This window comes from Crinia signifera, chromosome 7 (genome assembly GCF_055691185.1).
Source record: "Crinia signifera chromosome 7, ASM5569118v1, whole genome shotgun sequence".
NCBI classification, from domain to species: Eukaryota; Metazoa; Chordata; class Amphibia; order Anura; family Myobatrachidae; genus Crinia; species Crinia signifera.
Window position 1 is genome coordinate 34,678,786 of NC_139223.1, and position 18,802 is coordinate 34,697,587.

The 18,802-nt window shown below is 45.1% G+C and overlaps 1 long non-coding RNA gene across 1 annotated transcript; it reads right to left on the reverse strand.

The window, feature by feature from the left end:
- Window positions 1–466: 466 nt before the first annotated feature.
- LOC146019417 (uncharacterized) lies at window positions 467–18,284 on the reverse strand. The gene is made up of 4 exons (XR_014450534.1): window positions 18,196–18,284; window positions 7,897–7,960; window positions 4,534–4,568; window positions 467–488 (listed from the first exon to the last, which is right to left on the reverse strand). It is a non-coding gene; the product is annotated as an uncharacterized LOC146019417 (long non-coding RNA).
- Window positions 18,285–18,802: the final 518 nt, after the last annotated feature.

Genomic DNA, 18,802 nt, shown 5'->3' on the forward strand with positions numbered 1-18,802 from the left:
TACAGGAGATACATGCTATAGGTCCTCCTGCATGAGCAAATGCAAAACATCGGTCCCCCTGGGAACAAGCAAGGGACCGAATCACTTAGAATAATGGCTTATGAGGGAACATTTTCCATCAATAGCCAAGCTGTGAATATTCCCAAGATCTGATTGGCTAAGAAGCTGGAGATATTCCCTGATTGGCTAAGAAGCTGAGGATAGTTCCTGATTGGCTAAGAAGCTCGGGATATTCTCTGATTGGCTAAGAAGCTCAGGATATTGCAGATAAGCAGCGGGCAGTAAGAGAATTGGAACATCCGGACACTTACGGGGATACACTTGCACACGCTAATGTTTCTGTGGAACAAAGAAACCCCCATTAATATCCAGTCATTTATGAAATATAATAGAATTATACATTTTATAATATAATAACTGTTATAATAACTGGGATACAAGGGATTAAATAACACACGGAACTTACCATTTATAGGGCTTGGAGGACACTGCATGAATAAATAGAGAAAATGGTATTAGTTATATTAAGCAGCCCAATACAGAGAAATTAAGCAACATAAAATTCCCTAAAATATTTATGGATATACCCTAAAACTGAGGGGTTAATAACAGAAAATATAACTATCCTAGTTGCCAGCCATTAATGACAGAAAAACATCACAGTAATATCAGTGCCTGAATGGAGTAACACTCTGGTCCACCAGACGCCATCTTGTGGCCATTGACATGTAAAACATTTGCAACCCCCCATATAGGTGAGGAGCACCATTAGCCATTCATTTAGAAAGGATTATGATATTAAAAGACTTAAATGCATGTTAATTCACCATAAGGCTCTGCTTTTCAGAAAATATGGACCTATGCAGAGTATTTACCACAGATTATTTTACTAAACATTAATGGAAGCTGCCATGTTGCTTTCTCTGCCGAGCTGATGGAAAATGGCAACCAAAAACATGGTGTGATTATTTAGCCTGCTGGCTCATCACTTGACAGTAAGCCGGGAGTTGTCTGTGCTTGTAGGAACTACCTAAAATATAAATAGGGTGTGCCAATATGTACAGTATGTGCCAGCTGATTATGTTGGCATATGGCCATTTTATTGTTGGCATATCTCCTGTGCAATTGCGGTGTATGTTTGATACTGAAATCTCTATATTTATGGGGGAAAGAAGACTCTTTTTGTGGGGCACGCTTGAAATATGTTTGTAGCTTAATAAAACTTAACTTTTATTAGAATTCGTTTAAAAAAAGTTTTTTTTTTGTGGACGTGCACATGAAGACAAAACAACAAAAAACAAAAAATTTAAGTATGTCTGTTCTTGAAATAAAAGAACACTTGTGGAGATGTGCCTAGTGAAGCTACAAGCTTTTTTTTAACTAGGGCTCGTCTGAAGCGAGAAGTAGGACTATAAGGGGTAGATTCCCCTATTAGGACTGCTATGTGTGACTCAATGAACTTTGCATAAATATTCCTTTCTAGGACTGGATATCAATATCCACTGTTCAACACTTTATATATTTTAAACTTTTTTAGCTTAGTTGTGCCCCAAATTGTATCCAATTATGGGGGCAAAGCTTTCATGTGCAGTGAATTGTATCAATAAATTGTATCCAATTCAATATGCAATAAATTGTGTCTTACATCGACAGAGTTGTGTCAGATTTGTATGAGCAGAATTGCGACAATGGGTTTGTCTCTTGTTCGTCAAGAAGGCTTAGCCTGTATGCTGCTTGATGTTTGGTATGCACCCAGACAAGGTTTAGTGATAAATTGTATCTACTTTCACTGTTCAACATGTTGTATTTGATAACTCATTTCACTTAGATGTGCAACTAATTGTGCAACTAATTGTTTCAGTTACAGGAAAAAACTTATTTATGTACAACAAATTGTATCAATGAATTTGTAACCAATATACTGTGCAACAAATTGTGTCAATATGTTTTTTTTTCCTGTAACTGAAACAATTAAGTAAAATGAGTTATCTAATACAACATGTTGAACAGTGAAAGTTGATACAATTTATCACTAAACCTTGTCTGGGTACATACCAAACATCAAGCAGCATACAGGCTAAGCCTTCTTAATAAACAAGAGACAAACCCATTGTCGCAATTCTGCTCATACAAATCTGACACAACTCTGTTGATCTAATCAGACACGCTTTATTGCATATTGAATTGGATACAATTTATTGATACAATTCACTGCACATGAAAGCTTTGCCCCCATAATTGGATACAATTTACGGCACAACTAAGCTAAAACAGTTTAAAATATATAAAGTGTTGAACAGTGGATATTGATATCCTGTCCTAGAAAGGAATATTTCTGCAAAGTGCATTGAGTCACACATAGCAGTCCTAATAGGGGAATCTACCCCTTATAGTCCTACTTCTCGCTTCAGACGAGCCCTAGTTAAAAAAAAGCTTGTAGCTTCACTGGGCACATCTCCACAAGTGTTCTTTTATTTCAAGAACAGACATACTTTCATTGCATAGCGTATATTTACAAAGCTCACTGCAATTTTTTTGGTTTTCGTTGTTTTGTCTTCATGTGTACATCCACAAAAAAAAACTTTTTTAAACGAATTCTAATAAAAGTTACGTTTTATTAAACTACAAACATATTTTAAGCGTGCCCCACAAAAAGAGTCTTCTTTCCCCCTCTCCTCTCTTGTACTTACAATTGGACTCAGGGGAGCACCACCAACACCAAAAAATTCTCTCCCAATATTTTGGGGCCACAATTATTAATATAGTTGGTAACAGGCTACCCAGGCCGAACCCCACAATGAGGTGAAAAGGTCTCACTTGACTCTGCTCACAAGTGGTGTGTGCAACCCTGTGCGGTTCCCCCCTTTATCTCTATGTTTATTTAAAGGCATCCAATTGATCTGAGAACCAGGGCAGGCATCAGAAATTGTGGGGCCTGGGGGCCGGGACTGACAAAATAGGCAGCCCCCACCATGTTAGATCAGCATGTAACCCACCCTGGGCCAGCTTGCCCAGCCCACCCAACCATCCCACTATGTTGGGGCCACTTCTTCGCACCATGGGCTGTTTGCCTATTTCAGCACTGCCCTGGAAACACACTAGTCCATGGCCGGGATGTGTGAGAATACGCTCAAATAGACAAAATCAAAAAAAGAAATGTGGAGATAGAAAAAAAGACATAAAAGAAAAAAGGAATAGAGAAATATAAGATGGTAGTGAGAAAAATGGGGGAGCGAAAAAAGTATGTGTGTGTGGTGTGGAGAACAGAAAGAAACTGGACGAGGGGTGGGGGGGGGGGGAGTGGGAGCAGGCTTGGGATTTGGGTGGAGTGGGGGTGAGACAGGAAAAGAGAGGTAGTCATAGAAAGATACAGTAGGATAAGAGAGGGGAAGAGAGAGAGAGAGCGCTTCATCACGTAAACCAAGTATATGTTACAAAGGGCTAGGGGACACTAGCCTTAAGGCACCACCAGATATTAAATATCTCACAGTGCTAATGTACTGAAGTTATACACACACACACACACAGTGACAGTGGAAGGTGATAACACACCAGCCAGTCAGCCCCCAACTGTCATTTTTTTTTCAAACTCAGGCCCTTACTCTAGTTCACTCGCAAAGGCAAATTCCATCTCAAATGGACGAAACCATGTGCACTGCAGGTGGGGCAGATGTAACGTGCAGAGAGATTTAGGGGGTTATTCAAGTCCATTCGGTCCTCTGTGCATTTGCACGGTGGACCGATGGTGCGCGTCTGCGCATGCGCAGGTGCGTTTCTGCGTATGTGCAGATGTAGGGTGCATGCACCAGATGTCAGCTGCCCGCCCATATCCGTGCCAGCGTGCACGCATATGTAAGTGACTTAAAAGTCACTTATATATGCGTGTACCTTCCACATCTTTCGATGGTCGCCGACAATCGAAAGATGTGTGCTGTACCTGAGGCATATGAATGGATGTTTATGCTAAACATCCATTCGCAGCCTGTGCGGGCAAACCCACACTGCGAGGGGGGGGGGGCATTTGGGCATTCATTTGCCGGGAGGGGTTTGGTGGACTTGCAAGGCTGCAAATTTGCAGCCTTGCGAATCAACCGGAATAACCCCCTTAGATGTGGGTGAGTTATTTTGTTTCTGTGCAGGGTAAATACCGGCTGCTTTATTTTTACACTGCAATATAGATGTCACTTTGAAGTAAAACCCCACCCAAATCTAATTCTCTCTGCACAAGTCACATCTGCCCCACCTGCAGTGCACATGGTTTTGTCCATTTGAGAAGGAATTTTACCTTTGCAAGTGAACCAGGATAACCCCCCTCAGTCTGTAACATGGCAGCTAGGAGCCGTTTGGCTGTTACTTCCTTCCCGTCCACTTTATCTCTGTCCAAGTTTTGATGCATCTCCCCTAAGTATATCTAAAAATACAATGTGAAGGAGACGAATGCATGTTTTCCGAAAGAGGCGAGTTTTTCAGGAGTGGCTACAGCATTCTCCAAATCATCGCACAAGGATTAGGTTCCGACAGGTGGGTTCTTACTGTGTATACAGCGGATGACAAGGCCACGAAGATCCCTGAAAATAGTGAATGAAAAAATGTAATTTATTTAATGTACATTACACAGCCTCCAGCACAGCACAGAAGTAGCATTGCTTGGAACAAAGGGGGTTATTCAGATCTGATCGCACGGCTGCCATAGTCTATACATGCGTACAGATCATAGCGCACATGCGCAAGGCCATCCTGCAATTAAATCCTGCTGGCCGTATGCAAGTTCAGTGACAGGATACCGGTGTTTGGGGGTGGTAGCCGGCACCTTTGTGGGAGTGTCAGGGAAAACGCAGGCATGCCCGGGCATTTTAAGGGGAGGCGTGTGACGCCACGCAGTGGAGAAATCAATTGATAGAGAGCGGTTTGCAAATGGAGTTGCAGCTAATTGCCGACTCTGCTCATTTTCGCGAGATGAGCTAAACAATTCGCAGGCTTGCAGGTATTTCATTCTGGCAGGGCAGCTTATACCTGATCGTTAAGCTCTGCAATTTAGCAGAGCAGCGATCAGGTCTGAATAACCCCCAATGTTAGACGCTGATACAATAAAGTGTGTTTTTTCTCCGTTTCTCTGCAATAGAATGGGTCGCACGGCCCTGGTGTATTCTCTGTGCTCTGGCCAGGTGTTCTCATTTACCATTGCAGCCTATTGTACAGGTAGAGCTTCCCAATGCAATGAAAGAATGCAGGAATCCAATTGTCTTATTTTGAATTTGCTTTCCAGTCATTGGGTACCATTGCAGAGAATAGGTGTGTGCACAGACCATCAAAGTGTATGAGAAAAGGTTTCACAGAGCACTGAGGTTGATGCAGAGCCAGAGCCTGATTAAAGGTTCCAGGTGCCCCAGGCTAATACACATGTAGCTCCCCAAATGCTGCTAAACACACGTGTATGAGCGCTCAGGTACTCACCAGTGATACTGCCCATGTGCATGTAAGGAAGGCTATACCACTGGCATGTAGGATTTAATCAGTGGCGTAGCTTTGTTTGGGGCGCCCCCCCGCCGTTAATGGGGGGGAGCCCCCCCTCTCCCCCCCCCCCCCGGCTGCCCGTGCCCCCCATGCCCCCTCCCCCCATTGCCGCAGGCTTACCTGTCCGCCGCGCATCCCGGCTCCCCTCCTGGCTTCAATTAATTTTATGCAGACGGACCACGATAAAATGGCTGCCCCCATACCGCAGACAGTTTCAGAGAACAGTCTGCTTTATGGGGCGGCCATTTTATCGTGGTCCATCTCCATAGCATTGATTGAAGCCAGGAGGGGAGCCGGGACACGCGGACACTGGACAGGTAAGCCTGCGGGGGATGGGGGGCGGGGTGATTACTATAGCACCGCAGCCCCCCCGGCGCCCCCATATGCACAGCGCCCCCTCGCGACTGCGGGGGCTGCGGTGCTATAGCTACGCCACTGGATTTAATGCTTGTGGCATGGGAAGGAGACTTTGGCTTTAGGCCGCCCAGCTGTTGTTGTAGCACAATGTACATAAAGGGGGGTAGTCAATCCCGAATCCAACTGTTGGGACGTTTCAGACGTATTCACGGCCGTTTTTGACCTGTTCTGACTGTAACTGGACAGTCGGTATTCAATGTTCCGACTCTCGAGAGTTTGAATGGCCGCCTTTTGTCGGAAATTCAGATTCAACTTTAAAGAGCTGAATGTGAAAGCCTTCAACGCTGTCGGAAATGTCTGCATTGAATAGGCGAGTGCCGCTATTTCTGGCAGAGAAATACCCCCCAAAGTAATGGTTTCTTCAGTAAGTTACATTGGCACAGCCATCTGGCATCTGGAAGGAGGGAGGGGGCAAATATCAGATATATCCCCTGATAAAGGCTGTTTTAGTGGATTCCCACTACTATCTTTAGTAAATATGGCCATAGAGTATATATCACAACAATGTATTTAATTATGGTCAAATACAATGGGGTCAATTCAATTGTTTCATGGGTGCCCAAATGTAATGGGCACCCACCAGAGCAATTCAATTGTCCCCCTCTCTTCCATTGGGCACACACCCCATGGACGCACCCATTAGTTTTGGTTTATTTTAGCTCCCACCCCTGGAGGCTGCAGGCTGAAATGTTCGCCCCCCCCCCCCCCCGAATTACAGCCAAGAAAATCTTGCACAGCACCTCAACCATTGTAGGTACCATAAACAACCTCATGCTTATTCTTCTTGCCCTCACTACTGCTCTTGACACTGTGAACCACCCTCTCCTTCTGCCAATCCTTCACCTCTTTTTTGTGCATGATAATGCCCTCTTCCTACCTCTCTGACCGTTCCTTTTCTGTTTCCTCTCATGATACCTCCCCCCCCACTTCCACTTACAGTAGGTGTCCCCTATGATCTGTTCTAAGACTTTTCCTTTTTCTCTCTTCATTCTTCCTCTCTATTCACTTGCATTTCCAACTGTCTCTCTGCTATCCCTTTTTGGATGTCCCAGCCCAGGGGCGGATTGGCCCACGGGAAACCGGGCAATTTCCCAGTGGGCCGGCCAGAAACTCATCAAAAAGGGGCCGGCAGCGCTCGCCCCCGGGCTGGCTGGGCCGCGGGTAGCGGCCGCAGCACTTTTCCCAAATCCAAAATGGCCAAAATGCGCATGCGCGCACAGCACCACCCAGGCTCCCAGCTCCCGTTCCCCCTCCACCCGGCCAGCAGAAAAAAAGAAGCAGCAGGTGATGTACTTCATCTACCTCTTCTCCCCTAAAAACCCTTTAATGGCTTCCTTACTCATTCTAAATCCAATTTAAGCTCCTTACACGCACTTACATTTTGCCCCTGATCTTATCTCTCTTTACACTCCCACCTGTCCTCTTCGCTCCACAAATGTACACCGCCTCTCCTGCCAACTGGTTACTTCCTCCCATTCCTGCTTCCTAGATTTTGGCTGTTGTGCTTCTTATCTCTGGAATTCCCTCCCTATCACACTCTCCATCTCTTTACAAAACTTTTAGGGAGTATTCAATCTCAGCCGCTATTTTTGCCCACAGAAATAGCATCCGCCGCTTATTCAATGCTGCCGTTTCTGGCAGATTACGGAAAAACAGACTCAAACTTAGATCTGTTTTGTCGGAAATGGCCTCGGATTGACAAATTCACGGCTGTTTTCACCAACACACCCATGATTTATTGCATGTAAAAATGGCACAAGTGCCAAATCGCAAGCGTGCCTCCCAGGGAGATGCTGGGGGGCTCTCAAGGGCAAACTGGTCCGACTTGTCCTTAGGACAAGTCAGACTAGTGTATGGGGGCCTTAAGTTGTTGTTTTCTAGTTCTGTTAGACGCTGAGGAACCTTTGTAGGACCTTTTTAAAAATTTATATTAATATACAGACTGACGGGAACTTCGGGACGTACCTGTGATGAGAAGCACCGCCGTCCGTACCTGAGAAGCCTTCATGCCAATTCCAATATCAGCCGCCTGTGGGACAGAACACTGAGTGAGATACACGGACTGTGGAGTATGGGATCACATGCTGTGCTTCTGCTTTTTGGTTTATAAACACCTCCACTCATTAGACAAAGGTTATTATAAAAATGTGCTAAAAATAAATACAAATTCCTATTTAGCAGAAGTGACCAGTATGTTCCCGTGGGAGCGCACCATCAAAAGGTTCCCCAAAATAGAAAACGCCAATAAAATGAACAATGGAAAACTGCCTCAAGAGCATTGGGCTTGATATGGGCCAGATAACCAAACAAGATGCAAAGGCAGCAACAATACAATTTAGTAGGTCATACAAAATCCATAAACACACACATTATATATATATATATATATATATATATATATATATATATATATATATTTTTTTTTTTTTGGTGCAAAGAAAGTGTCTCTCAAAGCTTATTCTCTAATTATTCATGTACCCGAATTAACAGAAATCAAATGTTTTTTTTCTATAATATTTGCACCAATTGTGGTGCTCATTGTGTGGAGTCAATAAATTAAATTTTCTCCTGAATTGTTTTTTTTTTAATAAAAAATTGAGTCCATGTAATAAGGGCAACAGAGTCTCCTTTCTAAAGCCATAAAGTTATCATGCCTGGCAGTGCCACCACCAGGGGGGACAAGGTGGGAAAGAGGGACGGGACTGCCGCGATTCCAGTCCTGGGCCCAGACATAAAGGGGGCTGAGGACTGGAATCTGTCAAGTATAATTTGTCATAAACAAAGTTGACGTTTCCCTTGAAGTAATGTAGAGGTAGAGTAGTATGGTCAGTGATGCAGACACCTGAGGTCTCACCAAGCATGCCAGGGGTTCGAGAAGGAGCCCTGCTCCAGAAATTCTGATGGCAGCCTTGGCTACTGATTAGATCCCATATATCATGCTAATAAAACATAGCATATTTCATTCCATTTGATATGATCGTACAATCAACATAAGTAGAAATCAAAACCCAACGCGTTTCGTCAGCATGACTTCATCAGGGGCAAGATTCCACACAATGTGAAGAAGGTTAGAAATTAAACGATGAGTGGGTCACTTCATGATCTAAGCAATGAAGGGAACCCCAACTACCTGCGCTGTTCAAAACGGGCAAGTCAAAGCTCAAGGTCCTGACCTGTGTATCCTTCCAGAATTGTGTATCCTGGCCAAGTTACTCTGTATTTTTTTTTTTATGCAAAAACACGACATTGACAAAAATATTTGAATGGAATATTGCCCGATTGACCAGATGTTTTTCTGTTGCCAAAAGACACTACATTCTGGTTCTCTAATTCTGGTTCTCTAGTCTTTATTATAGCAAATACAGACTATATAGTTTGCTGTTAGCTCATATTGGGCCTGTCAGGAAATAAATGCATTATATCAACACACATATTTATAAAATTGTATGAATCTTGCTGCTGTGCTGGTACGCCCACACCGAATATTGTGTACATTAGAACTCCCTCATTACAGCTCAGTTGCCCCTCTGTAGACATGTAGATCATGCTTATGGACTTTCTTGCTGTACCATGTGGCAGGGGGGAAGCCAGGCCAGTATAATAGGAGGTGTGGCATCAGCATGAGTTGGCAGCGTGGGGCTCTAAATTGAGTCATTGAAGCCTCACCCTGGAATTCAGAGGCAGATGTATTAAGCTTGGTGAAGAGATAAAGTGGAAGGTGATAATGCACCAGCCAATCAGCTCCCAACTGTCATATTTTAAACACAGCTGATTAGCTGGTGCATCATCACCAGGCTTAATACATCTGCCTCTATATGCCTAGGTTACCGTCACTGAATAGCAGTGGGGGGTGGAGTTACGATGACGCGATTCAGCACAATTCATTGGTCTCTTGATTTCCCACTTTCAAGGACAGCTGTGGGGTGGTCCTCAGTGGGGTTGGGGGTGGCGGGAGCATCACCCAATTTCCGTGAGTCTCCCAGCCGATCTGGCATAGTAGGCAACTATGATGTAGATACGAGCAGTGGCAGATTCAGGGGGGGGGCACCTGGGCACGTGCCCCCCTGTCATTTCATTTTGTAGCTGAGGACCAGGGCTTTCCAACGAGCCCAGCCTCGTGTCTCTAGCCCCCCAGGAACCAAAGATATCGCCTGGCAAAGCTGTAAAGTTTTTTCCCCATCCGACCCCCACATAGTTCCGATGGCTGCCAGTTCCCTCCCTGGCATCACAGAAGCTTGGGGTTGATCCCATTCAATTCCAAATCGCTGGGCCCTCAATATGATACCAGGCTGGTCCATATCGGTCAATCGGTTCAAGAGATATGGCATGTAAACCAATTTTTTTATTTTTGAAATGTCATTTCATGGCTGTTCATGTACTTTGATGGCAGATTACTCTGGAACCAAACGTTTCAGTTTCACTGGACCAAAATCATTCAAAGCCCACTCAAATCAATATGATACTTGTCTCATGTAAATGGGTCAGTTGGTTCCGAAGATATAGCCGGTTAAATGAGATAACTGGTTAAAGAGGGGGAGGGGCCAACCTGGGAATGCATTTTCTGGGGTGAAAGGGGTATTATTTCAAATCGCCGGGACCTGCAGTGCTCTGAATACAGCCAGGCTCTGCCACTATCAGTGGCTATCACTTCTGCCTGATGGCGGCTGTCCCCCATTTACCGCGAGCATGTATTCTCCCTTGGCAATGAGCATGTAATCCCACATGGCAACGAGCATGGAACCTCTGGCAATGAGCATGGAACCCTTGGCAATGAGCATGTAGATAAGCAGCACTTATGTAGCATAATTTTTAATAGACATTATGGTGTTTGGCATAATACATACATAATACATAATTGACATAATGGCGTGTAACTTAACGTGTAATGGACATTATGGCGTAAATGTTTAATGCGCGCCTTTGATGGACAATGTCCCTGTTTATGAAGCGTATTGCGAATTTTGGCTTAATCTGTTTGGCATTATGTGAATTTTGGCTCAATCCGTGTGGCATTTTTTGAATTTGGATCAATCTGTGTGGCATTATGTGAATTTTGACTCAATCCGTGTGGCATTATGTGAATTTTGACAAAAACCATGTGGCATTATGTGAATTTTGGCTCATTCCATTTGGCATCATGTGTAGGGGCAAGTATAGTGGGGTCTAGTATTTTGTTGCATAATGTGTAGAAGTTGTATATAGTGTTGTACACTACACTCAAGGACATGCCCCTTGTTGAGTGGCCACACCCCTTTTCCGGAGCGCGCACAACTGCATCCTTCACTTTTGTCGCCATGGTGGGCCTGCGTACTTTAAATGCCAGGGCCTATTTTTAATCCCATTCCCACCCTCTCTCTGCCGCTCTCTTAGCATGTACACTGGCACCACTAACATCGCCGCTCCCCCACCTAAACCCTCTTTTATCATGGTGCCCCCCCTGTCATTTTATCCTGGATCCTCCCCTGGATACGAGCTAAAGGCATGTGACTGCATCACCCCTGCTTACGTATGCTCAGTTCTGGTTGTATGCGGAGTGCATAAGCATGCAAACTATGCTCCGCAATCAGGGTACATTCATCTCAGTATCAGCCCCCTTTGTCTATGGGATAGGGTGCTTTTGATGATTACAGACATTGGGGTTTATTCTAGTTCATTCTTTCTGACAAAATCCTTCTTAGATGGACAAAACCATGTGCACTGCAGGGGGGCAGATGTAACATGTGCAGAGAGAATTAGATTTGGGTGAGTTATTTTGTTTCTGTGCAGGGAAAATACTGACTGCATGATTTTACACTTCAATATAGATAACACTTTGAAGAAAAACCCCACCCAAATCTAATTCTCTCTGCACAAGTTACATCTGCCCCACCCGCAGTGCACATGGTTTTGTCCATCTAAGAAGGATTTTGTCAGAAAGAATGGACTAGAATAACCCCCATTGTTATGTACTTTGCTTTCCAACACGGCGCTGGCTGGATCTGACGGCATTCCATTAAAACACACAACTGCAGAGTAGTGTACGTCATTCTCGGGTCCTTTAGAAATCCAGAGCGGTCACAGAATGTCCTCTCTCTTTGTCCTAAGATAACATACGTCTCACTCTGAGATACTCTGATATGTGTCATGTTTGTGTAGAATCAAGGCATGACATTGTCACCTTCCATTCCTAAGTGCCTGTTTGTCTTGTTATATCCTTTACGACAATACTGATTTGTGTGGTCAGAGTTATTTCCTACCTGCAACTCAATCCACTTTCTAGCCTCAGGGTGTGATTTTTAGTTCCACTACAGCCGAAGAGCTCCCATGCTGGGACTCGTAGTACCACAGCGGTAATTCAACTCACAGTTACAAGAACAGAATTAAAATTCAGAATCAGCAGCATTCCTATGATTACTGTAGGTATGAAGATTCTACATGACTCATATACAGCCTTCTTCTATACCGTTTCTGAACAGGTTACAGTTTTATTAGTTAAGTGCAGTGCTGTTTGGTGGGGGTACTCAGGGGTGTGCAGTACCGATGCCCCCCCCCCCCCCTTCTCTTATTACAACCCTAAATGGCTATCTAGCTGAGCTCCAGGAATGGATGAGTGCCCGTTGTCTGAGTCTGAATCCTGATAAAACAGAGGTCCTTATGAGAGGACCTCAACATCAAACGACAAGATGGCAGCACAGCCACCCAACTGGATTGACACTTGGGGGTACAGAATTACAATACACTGATCATGTGTGGAATCTTGGCATGGTGCTGGATGGTGACCTGACACTTAAACATCAGATATCAGCCACAATCAAATCCTCATTCTTTGATCTGAGGAACAGCCAGAATCAAACACGTAATCCCCTCTGAAGGTCTGCCAAAAGTCATTCATGTATTCATACATGCCGTCTACCTTGGTCTACTAGCAAAAGAACTGCACCGATTACAGCTGGTACAAACACAGCTGCCAGGCTGTTACCCCACCAGCCCTGTTCTAGCCACATAACTCCCATTCTCTACTCCCTTCACTGGCTGCCAATAAAATGGTGAATTATCTTCAAGATCAACTTACTCAGATTCAAAGCCCTACATGACCAAGGCCCGAGGTACCTGCAGCAGCTGCTGATCCCATACTGTCCCACCCGATTACTACGATCTGTAGATGAAGGACTATTAGCAGTATTTAGGATCCCCCGTAATTCATCCGGGGGTTGAGCTTTTAGCCATGCGCTCCGACTATATGGAACTCACATCCTCGCACAGTTTGAGAGGCCCCCACTCTAGGGGCCTGATTCACTAGCAACTGATCAATCCATCCCCGGCATATTCACTCCAGGGATCCAACTGCGCTTCTCTGCGCATGTGCGTATATTCACATGTGCAGGGCCGCTGTATGAACGCCTTTGGCGACTATCACAGACGCTAAAGCATTCATACGGGTAGAGGAGGGAGGGGGCAGGCAGGGGCGTATAGGGGGAAAACACAGCGTACTATGGGCATCCAAATGAAATGTTGGGTGTCCCCCTGGGAGTGAGGGTGGGCCGACGTCTGCTGGGGGCGGGCGGATGACATCACAGGGTGTCATCGCCCGCCCCTTCTTCAGTTCAGACTGACTTTTATTTCTGAAGTGGAGAGACCATCAAATGATTCCTCTCCCTTCATCCGCATGCAAGGGGATGTGTTCGCGTACATCCCGGTGCATGGAACCAAGGGGATTCGGCGGCAGGTGGGGCGGGCTTTTGGCTGGGCAGCATTAAGCCATTCGCTAAGCAGTGAACGACCGCTGCATAGCAAGCTGTGTTGAGTCACCCCTAGAGTCCTTTAAACACGGACTCGAGACTTTCCTGTTTACTCAAGCATTTCTGTAATTCCTTTAAGTATAGTTTATCAAAAGCTTTTCTGTACTTCATTGTTCCTGTACTGTATTACATTCATTCTATCTGTTAAGCACCTTGAGTCCTATTGGAGAAAGAGCGATATATAAATCAAATTACTATTATTATTATTATTATTATTATTATTATTATTATTATTATTATTATATTGAATACTGTGATCTAGTTCCAGAAACAGTAAGAAATCAGTGACTTAATTTCAGAAATAAATAATACTACTACAAACTATGTATCAACTTTTAAGAGTAGAGAGGAGGTGTATTAATTAAAATGCACTCTGTAGGGGCAGACTATTGCTTGTTACATGCTAACTATGGGGGATATTCTGGTACACTCTTTTTGACAAATTCCTTCTTAGATGGACAAAACCATGTGCACTGCAGGGGGGCAGATGTAACATGTGCAGAGAGAATGTCCCCCACTTGGGGGAAGCTTGCTCCCGTAACATGCAGAGCGGAGGAGGGCAGCAACAGGAGCCCAAGCACAGGGCCTGAGAGGCGCCCGAGTCCGGCCCGGCACCCGACAACTTACCCTGACACAGTGCTGCACGCAGCCTGCGCCTGTAAAAATATATGACCGGCATCGGCGCCGGCAGCAGGCTCATCGCGGCGCACAGGCAGCGGAGCAGAGCACTCACAGTATACTACAGTGAGCCATTTCTGCTGTGGTCAGGCAGGAGGAGGAGGCAGGTGCAAGACTGGATGCAGAGGCGATGGAGGTGCTGCTGAGTGCCGGGAAGAAGGTAATTAGCCACTAGGGGAGGTGGGCATTCTCTATATGGGGAACTAGTTCCAGCCACCTGGAGGCAATATCATTTTGGTGACCCCCCCCCCCCCCCCCCACACACACACACACACTATATATATATATATTCAGCAAGCACAGCATGTCTGGAGATCACAGCAGTGGCACCCCTGGTGCCTTCCAGGACACAGTGACAAGTGGAAGCATCAGCTCCCTCCCAGATCCACAGTGCATTGCATCAACTGATTTATCTGTCCTCGGTCCCTACCAACAGGGCTCTGCAGCAGCTCAATATCCTACCACTACTACTGTCGGCAGCTGGTGTGGGTGTTAGGTATAAGCAGCGCTACTACTGTTGGTAACTGGTGTGGGGGTGTTAGGTATAAGCAGCCTTACTGCTGTCAGCAACTGTTGTGGGTCTTACGCAGCACTACTACTGTCTGCAATTGGTGTGGGCATTACATATAAGCAGCACTACTACTGTCGGCAATTGGTGTGGGCATTACATATAAGCAGCACTACTACTGTCGGCAGCTGGTGTGGTTGTAGCACTACTAATGAGGGCAACATGTACAGATGTAGCGGGATTCATCTTTGCAGGGGATGGCAATGGCGACGACAGCCGCCATCCCCTGCCCCGCGCCACCTGTATGCCGGAAGGGGACGCGCGCGCACGAGGTCCCCTTCCGACGGTGCTGCCCTCGGTCGCCCGGTGCCTAAACCGGGCGACCGCACCCCCCCGCAGTGCCCTCGGGTCCCCCCCAGCCCCCTCGAGTGGGAGGCGGACAGTAGTGCGCGTCTCAGTCAGATGGAGCGCCGTGTTGCTGGCGGATCGCCAGCAGCATGCTGCTGGGGATTCACCAGCAACACTAAGGCCGGCTACATCTGTATAAGCAATGCTACTACTGTGGGATACATTGGGCATTATGTATAAGCAACGCTACTACTGTGGCCAATAGGGGGCATTATGTGTAAGCAGCCCTACTTCTGTGGACATTATGTACTGTATGTATAAGGGTTCTAATACTGTGGGCATTATATGCATAAGCAGCGCTACTACTGTGTTCATTTTGCGTAAGGGGCCCTACTGTGAAGAGCAATGGGCATTATGACATGTGGCATAATATGTAATAATGGTGTTATTCGTACTGTTATGTGGCCATCCCCTTCTTTGTGAAGCTATGCCCCTACATTTTTTGTGCGCGCCTTTGGCGCGCACTCTCCCTGTTTTCTCGGTGGTGGTGGTTGGTCACAAATTCCCTTTCTGGAACAGGGCACCAAAATAGCTACTTACAGCTCTGGTGCTGTATAAGATGAATAAGATTGGGCTACTGTTTGGTGTTATTTGGAATGGGAATACTATTGTGTGGTCATGCCCCTTCCTTGTGAGACTACACATCTTTTTTTCGGTGTGCACTGTCCTTTTGTAAAGTATGAGGGGGCACAAATTTAAAGTTTGCAGGAGGGCGCCAAATATCCCTAGCACCGGCCCTGCCCAAGCATCTCCTGTGTTTGCAGAGCCTGCTTTGCCTCTCCTTTCTCTGGCTCACACAAGGGGCTGGGAAACATACAGAGAAGGGAGCGGGCAGAGTGGGGGACATACGGTGAAGGAGGGTCAGGCTGGGGGACATACAGTGAATGGAGGCAGTGAAGGCCATTCAGAGAAGGGGGAGCAGGGGCAGGCTGGGGGACATACAGTGAATGGGAGTCATACAGTGAAGGAGGGTCAGGCTTGGGGACATACAATGAATGGAGGCACTGATGGACATTAAGAGAAGGGGGCAGGCTGGGGGGGGGGCAGAGTGAATGGGTGCAGAGTGGGGAACATACAGTGAATGGGGGACATACAGTGAAGGAGGGGCAGGCTGGGGAACATACAGTGAATGGGGGCAGGCTGGGGGACATAGAGTGAATGGGGGACCATTCTGATGTGATTAATGATTCAAAGAATGTCAGGCTGAATGGTCGGCCCCCACACATTTACACTTCACCAAATCTGGCCCTCGTCGCAAACAGTTTGGACACCCCTGGTCTAAGTTGACTGTCAATAAGTAAACACCAAATGGACAACATGCGCAAGGTTAATGCTGGAAAAAGGTTGACACCCGTGGCGGCTCCAGGAGAGGGGCTACAGCTCAGTTCCAAATTCAAATAGGGGAGCCACACCCACTGCCGGTGAGTCAGTTTGGAATTTCAGTGGGTGTGGCTCCCCTATTTGAATTTTAAACTGTGTTGCAGCCCCTACTCTGCCACTGTACCCTCGCATGTATTGTTTTGCTCACCATGATTCGCGCCAGGTGCCTCATGCAAATACCACTATGCTCGGCCCACTTTACCATTCCCAATAGGAGTCTACGTGGATGATAAAGAGTCAATTTTTTTTAAAGAAAATTGTGAAAAACCCATGCCGATATTTTCATGTCAACCATCGCCAAGTCAACCATTTGCTTGTGTCGACCTTTTGTCTATGTCAACCATCTGACATATTATCCGGATCCCCAGCACTTGGTGCTACAGTGACTGATATTGTATGTATCAGAATTAGCAGATCGCACATCGTTATATACAAGAAAGCAATAATAAAGACAACACACAACAAACAAACTATGGGCAACCAATCAGAATGTACTTCTTATTTATTTAGCATCTTCTAGAAAATAATAGATATAATCTGATTTGTTGCCCATAGCAACATCCATCTGCAATAGAACTTCTTAGTAATTAAACCCTATCAAGCACACTCTGCCCTGTATTATTACTACATTATGCCTTATACAGAGTCTGGGGCTAATACTGACTTGGAGATGACAGACGCAGGCATAACATTTGCCGAAACAAAATAACACAAGTATAATAAAACAGTATTGCCGCAATAATAAAACCTTTATGGTGCAGTAAAACTTCTATTATGATACATCCACTGTAAATTGTTCCAATGTATATTTTTCCTCTTGTTAAGATCTTCAGTTTCAATAAAGTTTTCCCCCACAAAACCCAGGTAACTAGTCATTAAATGAGATTCTAAATTCAACGTAGAGGTAATATGCAGTGCACTGTGCACCGCGTCAATAGGACATTTTCCAGGATACCTATTTTATACTGGGTACACAATAGAAGACATGCACCTTGACCAATATCGGCTGACGATATCCATTGAGTCACAAACAAACGATACAGAGCGCACACACTGAATGATTTCACAGGCGATATTCTATACAGGAGTCATCCAGTTTTTCAAAATTGTGGGGTTTCTACCTGACTATATCATTCATTGCGTACACAGGATATGCATCTACATTGTACAAATTGAGAGGCAATTACAGACGGCAGATGACCTATATAACATCGCGTGGTAGAGAGCACCGTTAACGATATAGTTTGTACACACTGGACGACATAACAATTTTTTTGTTACGAATTGACGTTATCTGCAATATCATTTAAAATATCGTCTAGTTTAAAAACCTGTCCCTGGAACGACGTACAGCTGACAGTTGTAGAGTTACGCAGGCAATAAAATAAGTTACACATTATTCTATTTAGATTTAAATGCAGGTAATAATTGTTCTATGTGGTTGTTGTTATGGCAATGCAGTACAGTTACACCACAACGACAGTTATGTTATAAATGATATACAATACATACCAGTGCTATGCAGAGAGGAGCCCGGAGCAGAGAATGGATGTTGCAGGAGTTGTGTTTTTAGGTAGTACACAAGGGTGTGCCTCCAGCTCTCACCCCTGTGATGTGATACCTCATGCGTGAGCCTTACCCTTCTTATTCTCAGGTGAGACACACAGATTGGAATGTCCCATAGCGGGGTCCCAGGATGGCCAGTCTGTTTACTCATCAGTGTGTTATGGTTATGACACGGGTTTGATGTACCAGGAGACATAGGAGTGACATGAAACGACGCAGCCCCTGGTTACTTACTGCCCATGGTGACATATATTACACTGCATATTGCTCATACTGTACTGCATGATGGATATAACTGAACAAAATCAAATTGGATTATATATATATATATATATATATATATATATATATATACACAGTTGTGCTCCTAAGTTTACATACCCTGATGGCAGAATTTGGGATTTTTTGGCCATTTGTCACAGAATATGAATGATAACTCACAAACTTTTTCTTTCACTCCTGGTTGGTGGTTGGGTGAAGCCATTTATTGTCACACAACTGTGTTTACTCTTTTTAAATCATAATGACAACAGAAACTACCCAAATAACCCTG